The sequence below is a fragment of the Rhinoderma darwinii genome, unplaced genomic scaffold, assembly GCF_050947455.1.
Source record: "Rhinoderma darwinii isolate aRhiDar2 unplaced genomic scaffold, aRhiDar2.hap1 Scaffold_3422, whole genome shotgun sequence".
In the NCBI taxonomy this organism is placed as follows: Eukaryota; Metazoa; Chordata; class Amphibia; order Anura; family Rhinodermatidae; genus Rhinoderma; species Rhinoderma darwinii.
This window is the reverse complement of record NW_027463436.1, coordinates 1-12502: the sequence shown is the minus strand read 5'-3', so window position 1 is coordinate 12502 and position 12502 is coordinate 1.

Genomic DNA, 12502 nt, shown 5'->3' with positions numbered 1-12502 from the left:
TGACCCCATTTTGGAAACTACACCCCTCAAGGAATTCATTTATGGGTAATGTGACCATTTAGACACCATAGTTTCTTCACAGAACTTATTTGAATTGGGCTGGGAATTAAATAAATATATATTTTTTCCAATAATATGTCATTTTAGCTCAAAAATTCTTATTTTCACAAGAAACAAAATACCCCATTCTGTTGCGCAATTTGTTCTGAGTGCCGCAATACCCCATTTGTTGTGATAAACTGCCGTTTGGGCCAATGGGAGGGCTCAGAAGGAAAGGACCACCATTTGGCCTACTGGGGATTTTCTAGTGTGAAGTCATGTATGCAGAAGCCCCTGAGGTACCAGTACAGTTGAAACCCGCAAGAAGTGACCCTGTTTTAAAAACTACACCCTTAAGGCATTCATCTAGAGGTGTAGTGAGCATTTTGACCGGAGACCTACACCCCATAAACTGTAATGTGGGTTCTCCCGGGTATGGCAATACCCTACATGTGGCTGTTATCAGCTGCCTGGGCACACAGCAGGGCTCAGAGGGGAAAGACGAGGGGGGATAAGCTGTGCGGAGTGCATCAGGGTAAGTAAAATTGGGGTAAATTATAAACCAAGGGATGTATGATAAATTTTAAAACACTCTTTCATACAGAGCTCTGGTTATTCGGGACACGTGTCACATTGATATATTGTGTCATCCCTTATCGCCGTCTTATAGCAGACTTTGCACCTCTTTTGACTTTTTCCCTTCTTGCCAGTTTGGGGAACTTCCCCTGGAAAGTGTTGCCGCCCTGGTACGATGCGTGTGGCCCCGCTTCCAGAAGTACTGGGTGCCCCCCCTTCTTGGTCCCTAAAGATTAGGTTCTTGATAATCACCTCTTGAAATTCCAGGAAAGTTCCCGTCTGGCCTGCACATCGACGTAGCACGTACACATTGTACAAAGCCATCTGTATGATGTGCCCGGCCAGCTTCTTATACCACACTGCATGGCGCTGTAGGGCTTCAGGATTTGATCTTACAAGTCCATCCCTCCCATGTACCTATTGTAGTCCAGGATGCAGTCTGGTTTGGGGGTGGCCTTTCCTTCATATATCCTAAACCTGTAGGTATACCCGGATGCACTCTCGCAGCTTATACATCTTCACGCCATACCTTGCCCTCTTACCCGGCAGGTACTCGCGGAATTGAACCCTCCCTTTAAAATGTACCAGGGACTCATCAATAGAAATACACTTCTCGGGGTGTATGCTGGGGAAAACAGGGCACTGGAACGGTCTAATAGGGGTCTCCGTTTATACAAACGGTCAAAACTGGGGTCATCTCAGGGTGGGCACGGCTCATTATCAGTATAATGTAAGAAGCGAAGTATTGCCTCATTTATTTATTTATTTTGGTTCCAGTTCAGTTCTGAAGTTGCTTTGAGTGGGCCTATATATTAGAAACCCCTATGAAATACCCCATTTTAGAAACTAGACCCCTCAAAGTATTCACAACAGCATTTAGAAAGTTTATGAACCCTTTAGGTGTTTCACAAAAATTTAGAGCAAAGTAGAGGTGAAATTTACATTTTTTTTTTTGACAGAAAATCCTCTTTATACCATTTTTTTTATAACACAAAAGGATTTATCAGAGAAACGCAAATTAATACGTATTGCCCAGATTCTGCAGTTTTTAGAAATATCCCACATGTGGCCCTAGTGTGGTAATGGACTGAAGCAGCGGCCACAGAAGCAAAGGAGCACCTAGTGGATTTTGAGGCCTCTTTTTTATTAGGCACCATGTCCGGTTTGAAGAGGTCTTGTGGTGCCAAAACATTGGAAACCCCCCAAAACTGACCCCAATTTGGAAACTAGACCCCTTGAGGAATGCATTGTAGTTTTCTTGGGGTGCATGCGGCTTTTTGATCAGTTTTTATTCTATTTTTAGGTGGCGTGGTGACTAAAAAACAGCAATTCTACTATTGTTTTTTTATTCTTTTTTTTACAGCATTCACCGTGCGCTATAAATAAAATATTCACTTTATTCTGCGGGGCGATACGATTATGGCGATACCAGATGTTTATAGTTTTTTTTATGTCTTATGGCGTTTGCACAATAAAATACTTTTTGTAAACAATCATTCACTTTTTGTGTTCGCTTATTCTAAGAGCCAGAACTTTTTTATTTTTCAATCAATAAAGCCGTGTGAGGACTTATTTTTTGCGTAACGAACTGTAGTTTCGATCAGTACCATTTTTAGGTACATGCGACTTTTTGATCTCTTTTTATTCCATTTTTTGGGAGGTGAAGTGACCAAACAATTGTGATTGTGGTACGGTTTATTATTATTTTATTTTACGGCGTTCATCGTGCGGGATAAATAATGAAATAATTTTGTAGTTCAGGCTGTTACGGATGCGGCGATACCAATTATGTATAGTTTATTTGTTTTTTATATATTTTTATTAATAATAAAGGACTGATAAGGGAAAAAGGGTGATTTTTACTTTTATTACTTTTAAATCTTTTATTTTCTTATTTTTACACATCTTTTTTTTACTTTTTTTTTACTTTATTACTTTGTCCCACTAGGGGACTTGAGGGCAGGAGGCCCTGATTGCAATTCTAATACACTGCACTACATGCGTAGTGCAGTGTATTAGAACTGTCAGCTACTCACTGACAGCAAGCATAGTGGGTCCTGACGTTGTCAGGACCCACTAGGCTTCCGTCTATGGCATAGCCGGACGCCATTGTTTGGTGTCCGGTTGCCATAGTCACCATCGCCGGCCGCTATCGCGTAGCAGGCCGGCGATGGCAGCTTAACCCCTAAAAAGCCGCGATCTCTATAGAACGCGGCTTTTAAGGGGTTAATCAGCGGGGACACAGCGATCGGTCCCCGCTGTAGGAGCTGTGACAGCTGCTGAACAAGACAGCAGCGTCACAGCTCCTGTATGTGTCGGGAGGACGGCCGAAACGGCCGTTACTCCCGTGACGTACTATTACAGCATGGAGCGCGAACGATACAGCTGCCATGACGTAATAGTACGTCAAGGAGCGGGAAGGGGTTAAAATTACTTAAAGCTCCAAACAAATCAAATTCCCTCATTACTGTCATGCCTATGGCCGCGGGCCGTTAGGCTCATTCACCTCTTGACGGCCACAGCCATGGATCTGTGAGCGCTGATCCCCGTCTCCTCCTCAGGAGACGCCAGCACTCACTTCCGCTTCTCCCGACCGGGTCCCGTAGGTCCTCTTAAAGGGCCAAGGCGCGCACCTTAATTAATGTACAAAATTAGCCCATGAGGCCCATGACTATAAGAGGGGTCCAGCCCCTTCCTGCCTTGCCTGAGCTTTGTTGTCGTTACCCTAGTCTGTCTATGCAAATGGTCTCCTAAGTGTTTTCCAGTTCCCAATGTGTCCCGTTCCTTCTACCTGTAACCTGCATCCTGTGCTATCCTGGTCAAGTGCCGTATTGAGTTGGAGTCGTTCTGCGCTGAGTACCACGCCTGTCCTGCTTCACCACGCCTGGTGTCCGCCTGCTGCCTAAGTCCCAGCTGAGCCTGTCTTGCTACTGTCTGAGCTACCACAGGTACACCTATACGAACTATAGACTGTGACCTGTGTCCTGTTGGCCAGCTGCCATACTGTCAAGGTGGTACGGCCCAGTGGGTCCACGTTCCCAATGTGACAATTATCACCGGCAGTCCAACTCTTGGTGAGAAGAGATCAATAGATCATTCGCATATAAAGCAAATTTATGTTGTTTATCCCCAATATGAAATAACCCTAATAGATTCATTATCTCGAAGAAGGTTTGACAATACCTCCATGTCCAAGATGTAAGGAAGAGGCAGAAGTGGGCATTCCTGTCGCGTCCCATTTTTATTCTTAAAAGGATCTGACAAAGATCCATTAATCCAAACTTGTCCCTGAGGACCATGGTAAAGAGACATAATTCTGGGATGAATGTATCCCCCAGACTTTGTAGAGTCGCCTCCAGGAACCCTCAACTCACTCGATCAAAGGCCTTTTTAGCATCAGTGAATAAAAGGCAAAGAGGGATTCCCTGGGAGCGAGCCTGAGAAATCAGGGACAGTGTTTTGATCGTATTATATCGTGCCTCACATCCTCGTACAAATCCCACCTCTTCCTTATTTATCAAGGAAGAAATATGAGGTCTCAGTGTAAAGCTAGCATTTTGCAGTAAATCTTTAAGTCTAGAATAATCAGGGATATTGGACAGAAATTTCCACAAACCGAGGGATCTTTGCATGGCTTTGGCAAAATTGTAATGTGTGCCAAGAGGAAAAAGGGCTAATCGCTAAAACCCCATTAAAAGACTCCAGCATTGAAGGGCCCAATACCAAATGAAAAACTTTATAGAATCTAGGAGCAAATACGTCAGGCTCTTACCAGTTTTAAGATCTTTAATCACAACATCCAATTCTCCCGTTGAAAGTCCTCCTCCAAATAAGAGATTGTCAGGTGAGAGTTTAGGTAGCGGATGTGCCTCAATGTAATCTGAATTTTTTTGTGACAATTGACCCTCAGGAAGGTCAACATACCTACCTTTAAGGTCAATCTCAAAAAGTCTGAGATTCCTAATATTACATTGTTCTCTTCGGATGTCTCTGATTTACAGTACGAGATGCCTTTCTTTTTCGCTGACAGTCGAGAGCCTCTAAATATTTGTGAGTTGAGATTCCTTCAAATCTTGGAAACCCTAAGTTTCCGACTTCCTTGAAGGTTAACTCATTTTTGGGCCTTTCCAGGGCAGATGGACCTCAAATTAGACCGTTCGGCTTTGATCGCAGCAATCAGGGGAATAGCGTCGGAGATGAGAGATGCTGAGTGCACACACACTTGTCAGGACACAGAAGCAGGGCAATGACTGTAGTATACAGCCGCAGCCCCGCTCTAACTATATTCATGTGTTACAAGGCGAAACTGTGCGGCAGCAAAGCTTCATATCAAAATACATAAAATAACGGTATTGAACCGTTTGAGGGTGCACAGTATGGAAGTTTCGATTCATCGTGCAACCCTACACATTTTCTTAATGAAATATATATTTCCATCTCTTTACTTTATTTTGGCAGCACTTCTGAAAAAAAAAATAACATTTTCAGCAATTTGGAAGACTTGCAATTTTAATAATTTTATAAATTTTGAAGTACATTTTGTTTTCCTTCACCAAGCCAAGTTGGCTCATAGGTGTCAGAATGATGGAACCCCCCATAAATGACCCTATTTTAAAAACTACTCCCCTTCAGGTATTTACTTATTAAGGGGTGTTAAGTATTTTGACCCACAGTTGTTTTTTGTAAGAATTAATGCAAAGCAGGTGTAAAAAATATAGAATTTCAGTTTCTTTCACAAATGTATAATTTTAAAGACTGATTACTTTGTAAAGCGAACATGAGAATGAAGAATCACACCCCAAAATATTTCACCCTGTTTCCCCTGTGTTCAAAAATACCCCCATTATGGTCTCAATCTGCTTACTAGACATGTGGCCAAAAAGAGAGGGAGCACCCTTTGTCTGTCAGGGCACAATTGAATCTAAGTAACATACCATGAATTTAGAGGCCAGAAATTACCCCATTTTAAAAACTAGACCCCTAAAGGTATTCATATAGTGGTGTAGTGAGCATGCTGATATAAAAAATGTTAAGAGGGAATAATGGGTATTATTTCAGACAATAATGTTTTCTTCAGATTCTTATTACATTTCCACATGAAATATAGGAAACAATGGTTAAAAGGTTATTTTGCTAGAAATATGCCACATGATTAAATTTGGGTGGCGTAGAAAAAAGAGAAGTGAAGCTGTGCATGCATAGACGCTATAGATGCATTTGCCTGTACATATGATTATGTCTTGTTAAAGAAGCAGTCGTCTCGTGTCTGTCATTTTGGACAGCATTTTGTTCTAATATAAAATTAGTCAGAGAGGAAAAAATAAACTACTGGAGTGATGGGCAATATTTAAAAAGAAAAATGGAGGAAAACGTATCCAACTATGTGGCAAACTCGAGTTTGTTCACAAGATAAAAGAACACATATAGGGCTGTCATGACAAGTGGTGTGTTTTTTTTTTTTTCAGTGACTGGTTGTACAACATCTGTTTAGTTCCAACCACTGGCGTAGCTATAGGGGTCGCAGCGGTCGCAATTGCGACCGGGCCCCCGAAGCCAGGGGGGCCCACAGCCCCCCGCACCAAATCAATAAAAAGTTACTATAGTAACGCGGGCCGCGGGCCCCTGTTACTATAGTAACAGACTGTACTTACCTTCCTGGTTCCGGATCGCAGCGGTGGTCCTGACGTCAAGCGCTGTGCGCAGCGCATGACGTCACAGCGCTATGCGCCGCGCACAGCATCGAGACGACAGAACTACCGCCGCGGCTGAAGAGGAAGGTAAGATTAGCCCTGACTGGCGGGGTCCGACTCCAGGGACCCGCCAATCAGCTGTTTTGAAAGGGCCGCAGCACTCGTACAAGAGCTGTTCCCCTTCATTCCGGTCACTTCATTCCGGTGTCGGCGATTCACAGTGTGAGCGAGTAGTGAAATGAAGGGGGAGCAGCTCTCGTACGAGTGCTGCGGCCCTTTCAAAACAGCTGATTGGCGGGTCCCGGGAATCGGACCCCAACACATCAGCTTATTGATGGCCTATCCTGAGGATAGGCCATCAATGTTTAGGGACTGCACAACCCCTAAGCCTACGATGTAGCAGGCTTAGGGGGCCCATGAGACAGGATCACAGATTGTGTGATGCTGTCTGCTGGGCCCTGTATCTAAGCCAATCACATGATAGGCTTAGATACATGGCCCATGTGTGATCCTGTCTGTGGGACCCTGTATCTAAGCCTACCACACTGTAGGTTTAGATACAGGGCTCCAGCACACAGTAATCTTATACTGTATAAGATTACTGTCTGCTGGACCCTGTATCTAAGCCTACCTTGTGGTAGGCTTAGATACAGGGTCCCACAGACAGTATCACACATGGGTCCTGTATCTAAGCCTAGCACATGTGTTACTAATCGTTTTTCTTGTGTGTTTTCTTACAGGTTCGGTCGTTGGACTACAGCGGATTCCAGGACTACTTCGATGACGGCTTTTTTTTTATTATCAATAAAATGGTTAATGAGGGTTGTGTGGGTTTTTTTTTATTTCAATAAAATATTTTTTCTATGTCTTTGTGTTTTTTTTAAAACTATATTACTACCGCCTTAGTAATGGCCGCCGGCTGATTGACAGCATCCATTGTTAAGGTGAGGCTTAGTGTTAGCCGGTGCAGAGGCTAACACTAACCCCATTTATTACCCCGGTACCCACCGCCACCAGGGGTGCTGGGAAGAGCCGGGTACCATCCAGTACCTGACCATCTGTAGTGATGGTCGGCCACTGGGGTGGCCGCAGGCTGGTATTATCAGGAGGGGAAAGGCCAGATACAGTGGCCCTTCCCACCCTGGTAATGCTAGGCTGCTGCTGCTTTATTGTAGCTGGCTGGTTATGAAAAATGGGGGGGACCACACGTAATTTTAAAAAAAATTAAATAAAAAATAATTGTAAAGAAAGATGTGGGGTCCCCCCAATTTTCATAACCAGCCAGATACAACACAGCAGCAGCAGGCAGCATTACCAGGGTGGTAGGTGCCACTGTTTTTGGCCTTCCCCAGCCTAATACTACCAGCCTGCGGCCGCCCTGGTACCTGACCGTCACTACAGATAGTCGGGTACTGGTTCGTACCCGACTCTTCCCAGCATCCCTGGTGGCGGTGGGTACCGGGGTAATAATGGGGGTTAGTGTTGGCGTCTACACCGGCTAACATTAAGCCCTCCCCTAGTAATGGAGGTTGTCAATCAGCCAGCGGCCATTACTAAGGCTGTGATAATAAAGTTTAAAAAGATACAAGCACATAGAAAAAATATTTTATTGAAGTAAAAAAACACAACCCTCATTAACCATTTTATTGAGAATAAAAAAACGCCGTCATTGAAGTCCTCGAATCCGAAGTCCAACAACCGAACCTGTAAAAAAACACAAACACACAAAAATAATCCGTAACACATAAAGAAGCAAAATTATTATTCTTACCTTTCCTGGGTCCAGCACTGGAGCCGCAATGTCAGCAAGCTGAGCCCTGTATCTAATCCAATCATGTGTGATACTGTCTGCTGGGCCCTGTATCTAATCCTATCATGTGTGATACTGTCTGCTGGGCTCTATATCTAATCCTATCATGTGTGATACTGTCTGCTGAGCCACTGTATCTAATCCAATCATGTGTGATACTGTCTGCTGGGCCCTATCTCTAATCCTATCATGTGTGATACTGTCTGCTCAGCCGCTGTATCTAATCCTATCATGTGTGATACTGCCTTCCGAGCCACTGTATCTAATCCGATCATGTGTGATACTGTCTGCTCAGCCACTGTATCTAATCCTATCATGTGTGATACTGTCTGCCGAGCCACTGTATCTAATCCTATCATGTGTGATACTGCCTTCTGAGCCACTGTATCTAATCTTATCATGTGTGGTACTGTCTGCTGAGCCACTGTATCTAATCCTATCATGTGTGATACTGTCTGCTGAGTCATTGTATCTAATCCTATCATGTGCGATACTGTCTGCTGGGCCACTGTATCTAATCCTATCATGTGTGATACTGTCTGCTCAGCCACTGTATCTAATCCTATCATGTGTGATACTGTCTGCTGGGCCACTGCATCTAATCCTATCATGTGTGATACTGTCTGCCGAGCCACTGTATCTAATCCTATCATGTGTGATACTGCCTTCTGAGCCACTGTATCTAATCTTATCATGTGTGGTACTGTCTGCTGAGCCACTGTATCTAATCCTATCATGTGTGATACTGTCTGCTGAGTCATTGTATCTAATCCTATCATGTGCGATACTGTCTGCTGGGCCACTGTATCTAATCCTATCATGTGTGATACTGTCTGCTCAGCCACTGTATCTAATCCTATCATGTGTGATACTGTCTGCTGGGCCACTGCATCTAATCCTATCATGTGTGATACTGTCTGCTCAGCCATTGTATCTAATCCTATCATGTGTGATACTGTCTGCTCAGGCACTGTATCTAATCCTATCATGTGTGATACTGTCTGCTGAGCCACTGTATCTAATCCTATCCATAGTTTATAGGGTCGTAGTGCTATAGATATGCTGTCTCCTATACACACATTTTTTTTGGGCGGACACATATGTATTGGGGCTATTTCCCCTGACATTTTAAGCCCTGAGGGTATGTTCACATGGCAGCGTCCATTACGGCTGAAATTACGGTGCTGTTTTCAGGAGAAAACAGCACCGTAATTTCAGCCGTAAAGGCATGTGCAGGCGTCTTTCGCAGCGTCCATTACGGATGTAAATGGAGCTGTTTTTTCATGGAGTCAATGGAAAACGGCTCCATTTACGTCTGAAGAAGTGACAGGTACTTCTTTGACGCGGGCGTCTTTTTTACGCGCCGCCTTTTGACAGCGGCGCGTAAAAAAAATGACCGTCGGCACAGAACATCGTAAGACCCATTCAAATGAATGGGCAGATGTTTGCCAACGCTTTTGAGCCGCATTTTCGGACATAATTCAATGCTAAAACGCTCGAATTACGTCCGTAAATAGGGTGTGTGAACCCAGCCTTAGTGACGCCCCGGCTGCTAGTGCTGCATTGTTGGGTCACTTAGGAGACCCAGCGATGCAGCTGAAAGCTGCGGACCGTCGGCCATGAGGAGTTTGCGGGGGGGGCCCAATAAGAACTTTTGCATCGGGGCCCATGAGCCTTTGGCTACGCCCCTGGTTCCAACAATCCCTATATAAGGGACGAATGTGCCAAGTGAGGCGGTACACCATAACAGGCTCCTACCCGCCAGAGTAGAAACCACTATGTGAACACTTTGGCTCTGTCTGAGCTTGGTGGTTTAAGTGGCTTGTGATATAAGTGGAGTTCTAAAACAAATTTAAAAAGAGAAGTTAAAGCCACAGTAAGTACTCTTCTTTTACTTTGACAATTGTTCACTGTTTTGTTGTAACTCGGATAATGGATAGCAAGATTGGAGGTTTTCTTTAGTGCATAGTTTGCCATATGTATGCACGACTGGAGCCAGAGTCCCAGGGTGAATACCTCTGTGGCAGATGTCAGCATGTTGTTCGCCTGGAAGCTCCCATTAGAGATCTGGAGGAGCAGAATGCAACACTGAGGAAGATAGACAATCTTGAGCTGAGCTTGCTGCTCACGGAGCATGCAGTTAGTGGGATAGAACTGGAGAGTGAAGACATGGGTGAGCAGGAGCAGGCAAGTAGCTGGGTTAATGTAGTTAGGGGCAGTAGAAAGGGGTCCAAGAAAAGGAAGACCAATCCTGTTTCTGACATTCCAAGCAAAATTGCCAAGTTGGGTGATGATGTGAGGGTGTCGGTCTCAGAAATGGCAGCCCTAGTGGATACTGATCTCCCTAACAGCCGGCAGAACAGCCCAGCTAGTAGTCGTGGGATGGTAATGCAGGTAAGGCAAGACAATTGATAGTTGTAGGGGATTCTATAATCAAGAAGACGGATAGAATAATTTGTCACCAAGACCGCCTCAACCGAATGGTTTGCTGTCTCCCTGGTGCCAGGGTTCGGCATGTGGTGGAACGGGTGGACAAATTGCTGGGAGGGGCGGGTGATGATCCAGCTGTCGTGGTCCATGTGGGTACGAACGACAGAATAAATGGTAGGCGGAGGAGCCTTAAGAATAATTTTAAAGAACTAGGCTACAAGCTGAAGGGAAGGACTTCCAAGGTAGTATTCTCAGGAATACTGCCTATGCCATGCGCATAACAGGAAAGACAGTGGGGGCTCAGGAAGTTAAATGCATGGCTTCAGTCTTGGTGTAGAGGAGAAGGCTTTGGGTTCCTAGAGCACTGGGCTGACTTTTCATTGGGGTACAAACTGTATTCTGCAGATGATTTGCACCGAAATGGAGGGGGGTCCGCTGTGCTAGGGGAGAGAATTCTAGCTGGGGTGGTGGAGTATTTAAACTAGGGCTGAGGAGGGAGGCCAATGTAGAAAATAAAGGGGTAGTTAGGTTAGAGAGGGGTCAGACTATATTGGTGGGGGGGAGAAACAGACTGTGGGGAGAGGACTAGGCAACAAGATAAGGAGAGTCTTTCATTACAAAACAGCAGTGAAAATAAAAATGCCCAAATGTCAAATAATCACATTTCTGATACTGAAAGTAAAACATTTAAAGGCAAGTTAAAGTGTATGTTCACAAATGGCAGAAGTCTAGCAAGCAAAATGGGGGAGCTGGAGGCAGTGGCGTAACTACCGCTATAGCAGCCGTAGCGGCTGCTACGGTGCCCGCAGCATGGTCGGAGGCTCCGCTAGCAGCTGCTATGGCTGCTACAGCGCGACGCCACTGAAGGGGTTGTTCCTACAAAACACATGCATCCCCTATCCACAGGAGAGGGGACACATGTGTGATCGCTGGGACGTCCAGCGATAAGGAGAACGGGGGATCAAAAGTCCCCCGAAGTTCTCCATGACAAACCTCGGATTTCCGGGGTCTGTCTGCAGCTCCATATAAATTAATTGTGCACTTGTCGCACTTGTGGCGCACCTTTCATTTTTATTGAACTGCGCAGACGCCGGAAGTCCGAGGTTTGTCATGGAGAACTTCGTGGGGACTTTCGGTCCCCCGTTCCCCTTATTGCTGTCAGCGATCACACATGTATCCCCTATCCTGTGGATAGGGGATGCATGTCTTTTGTAGGACAAACTATAGGCAGTTTTTTTTTTTTGGGGGGGTTTATGGCATCATCTACAGGGGGGACTCTGTATGGGGTCATCTACAGGGGGGACTCAGTATGGCATCATCTACAGGGGGGACTCTGTATGGCGTCATCTACAGGGGGGACTCTGTATGGCGTCATCTACAGGGGGGACTCTGTATGGCGTCATCTACAGGGGGACTCTGTATGGCGTCATCTACAGGGGCAACTCTGTATGGCGTCATCTACAGGGGGGACTCTGTAAGGCGTCATCTACAGGGGGCTGTGTATGGCGCTATCTATAGGGGGGCGCTGTGTGGTGGAAGCTATAGGGAGGCACTATCTACAAGGGGGGGTTATGTGTTACCCAGTGGAGGGGGGGCCCCAGTCAAAAGTTTGCTATGGGGCCCAGTCTTTCCTAGTTACGCCCCTGGCTGGAGGCCTTGGTACTGGAAGAAAATATAGATATAGTTGGTGTTGCTGAAACATGGCTGGACTCTTCACATGATTGGGCTGTAAATCTACAGGGTTTTACACTATTTCGGAAAGACAGGGCAAATAGGAAAGGTGGTGGTGTATGTCTATGTGAGAAGCGATATGAAGGTGAGTGTGAATGAGACATTAGAGGGTGAAGATTGTGAGGAGGTTGAAACCTTGTGGGTGGAATTACAAAGGGAGGTAAACACTGCAAAAATTACTTTTGGTGTAATCTATAGACCCCCAATATAACTGAGGAGATGGAAG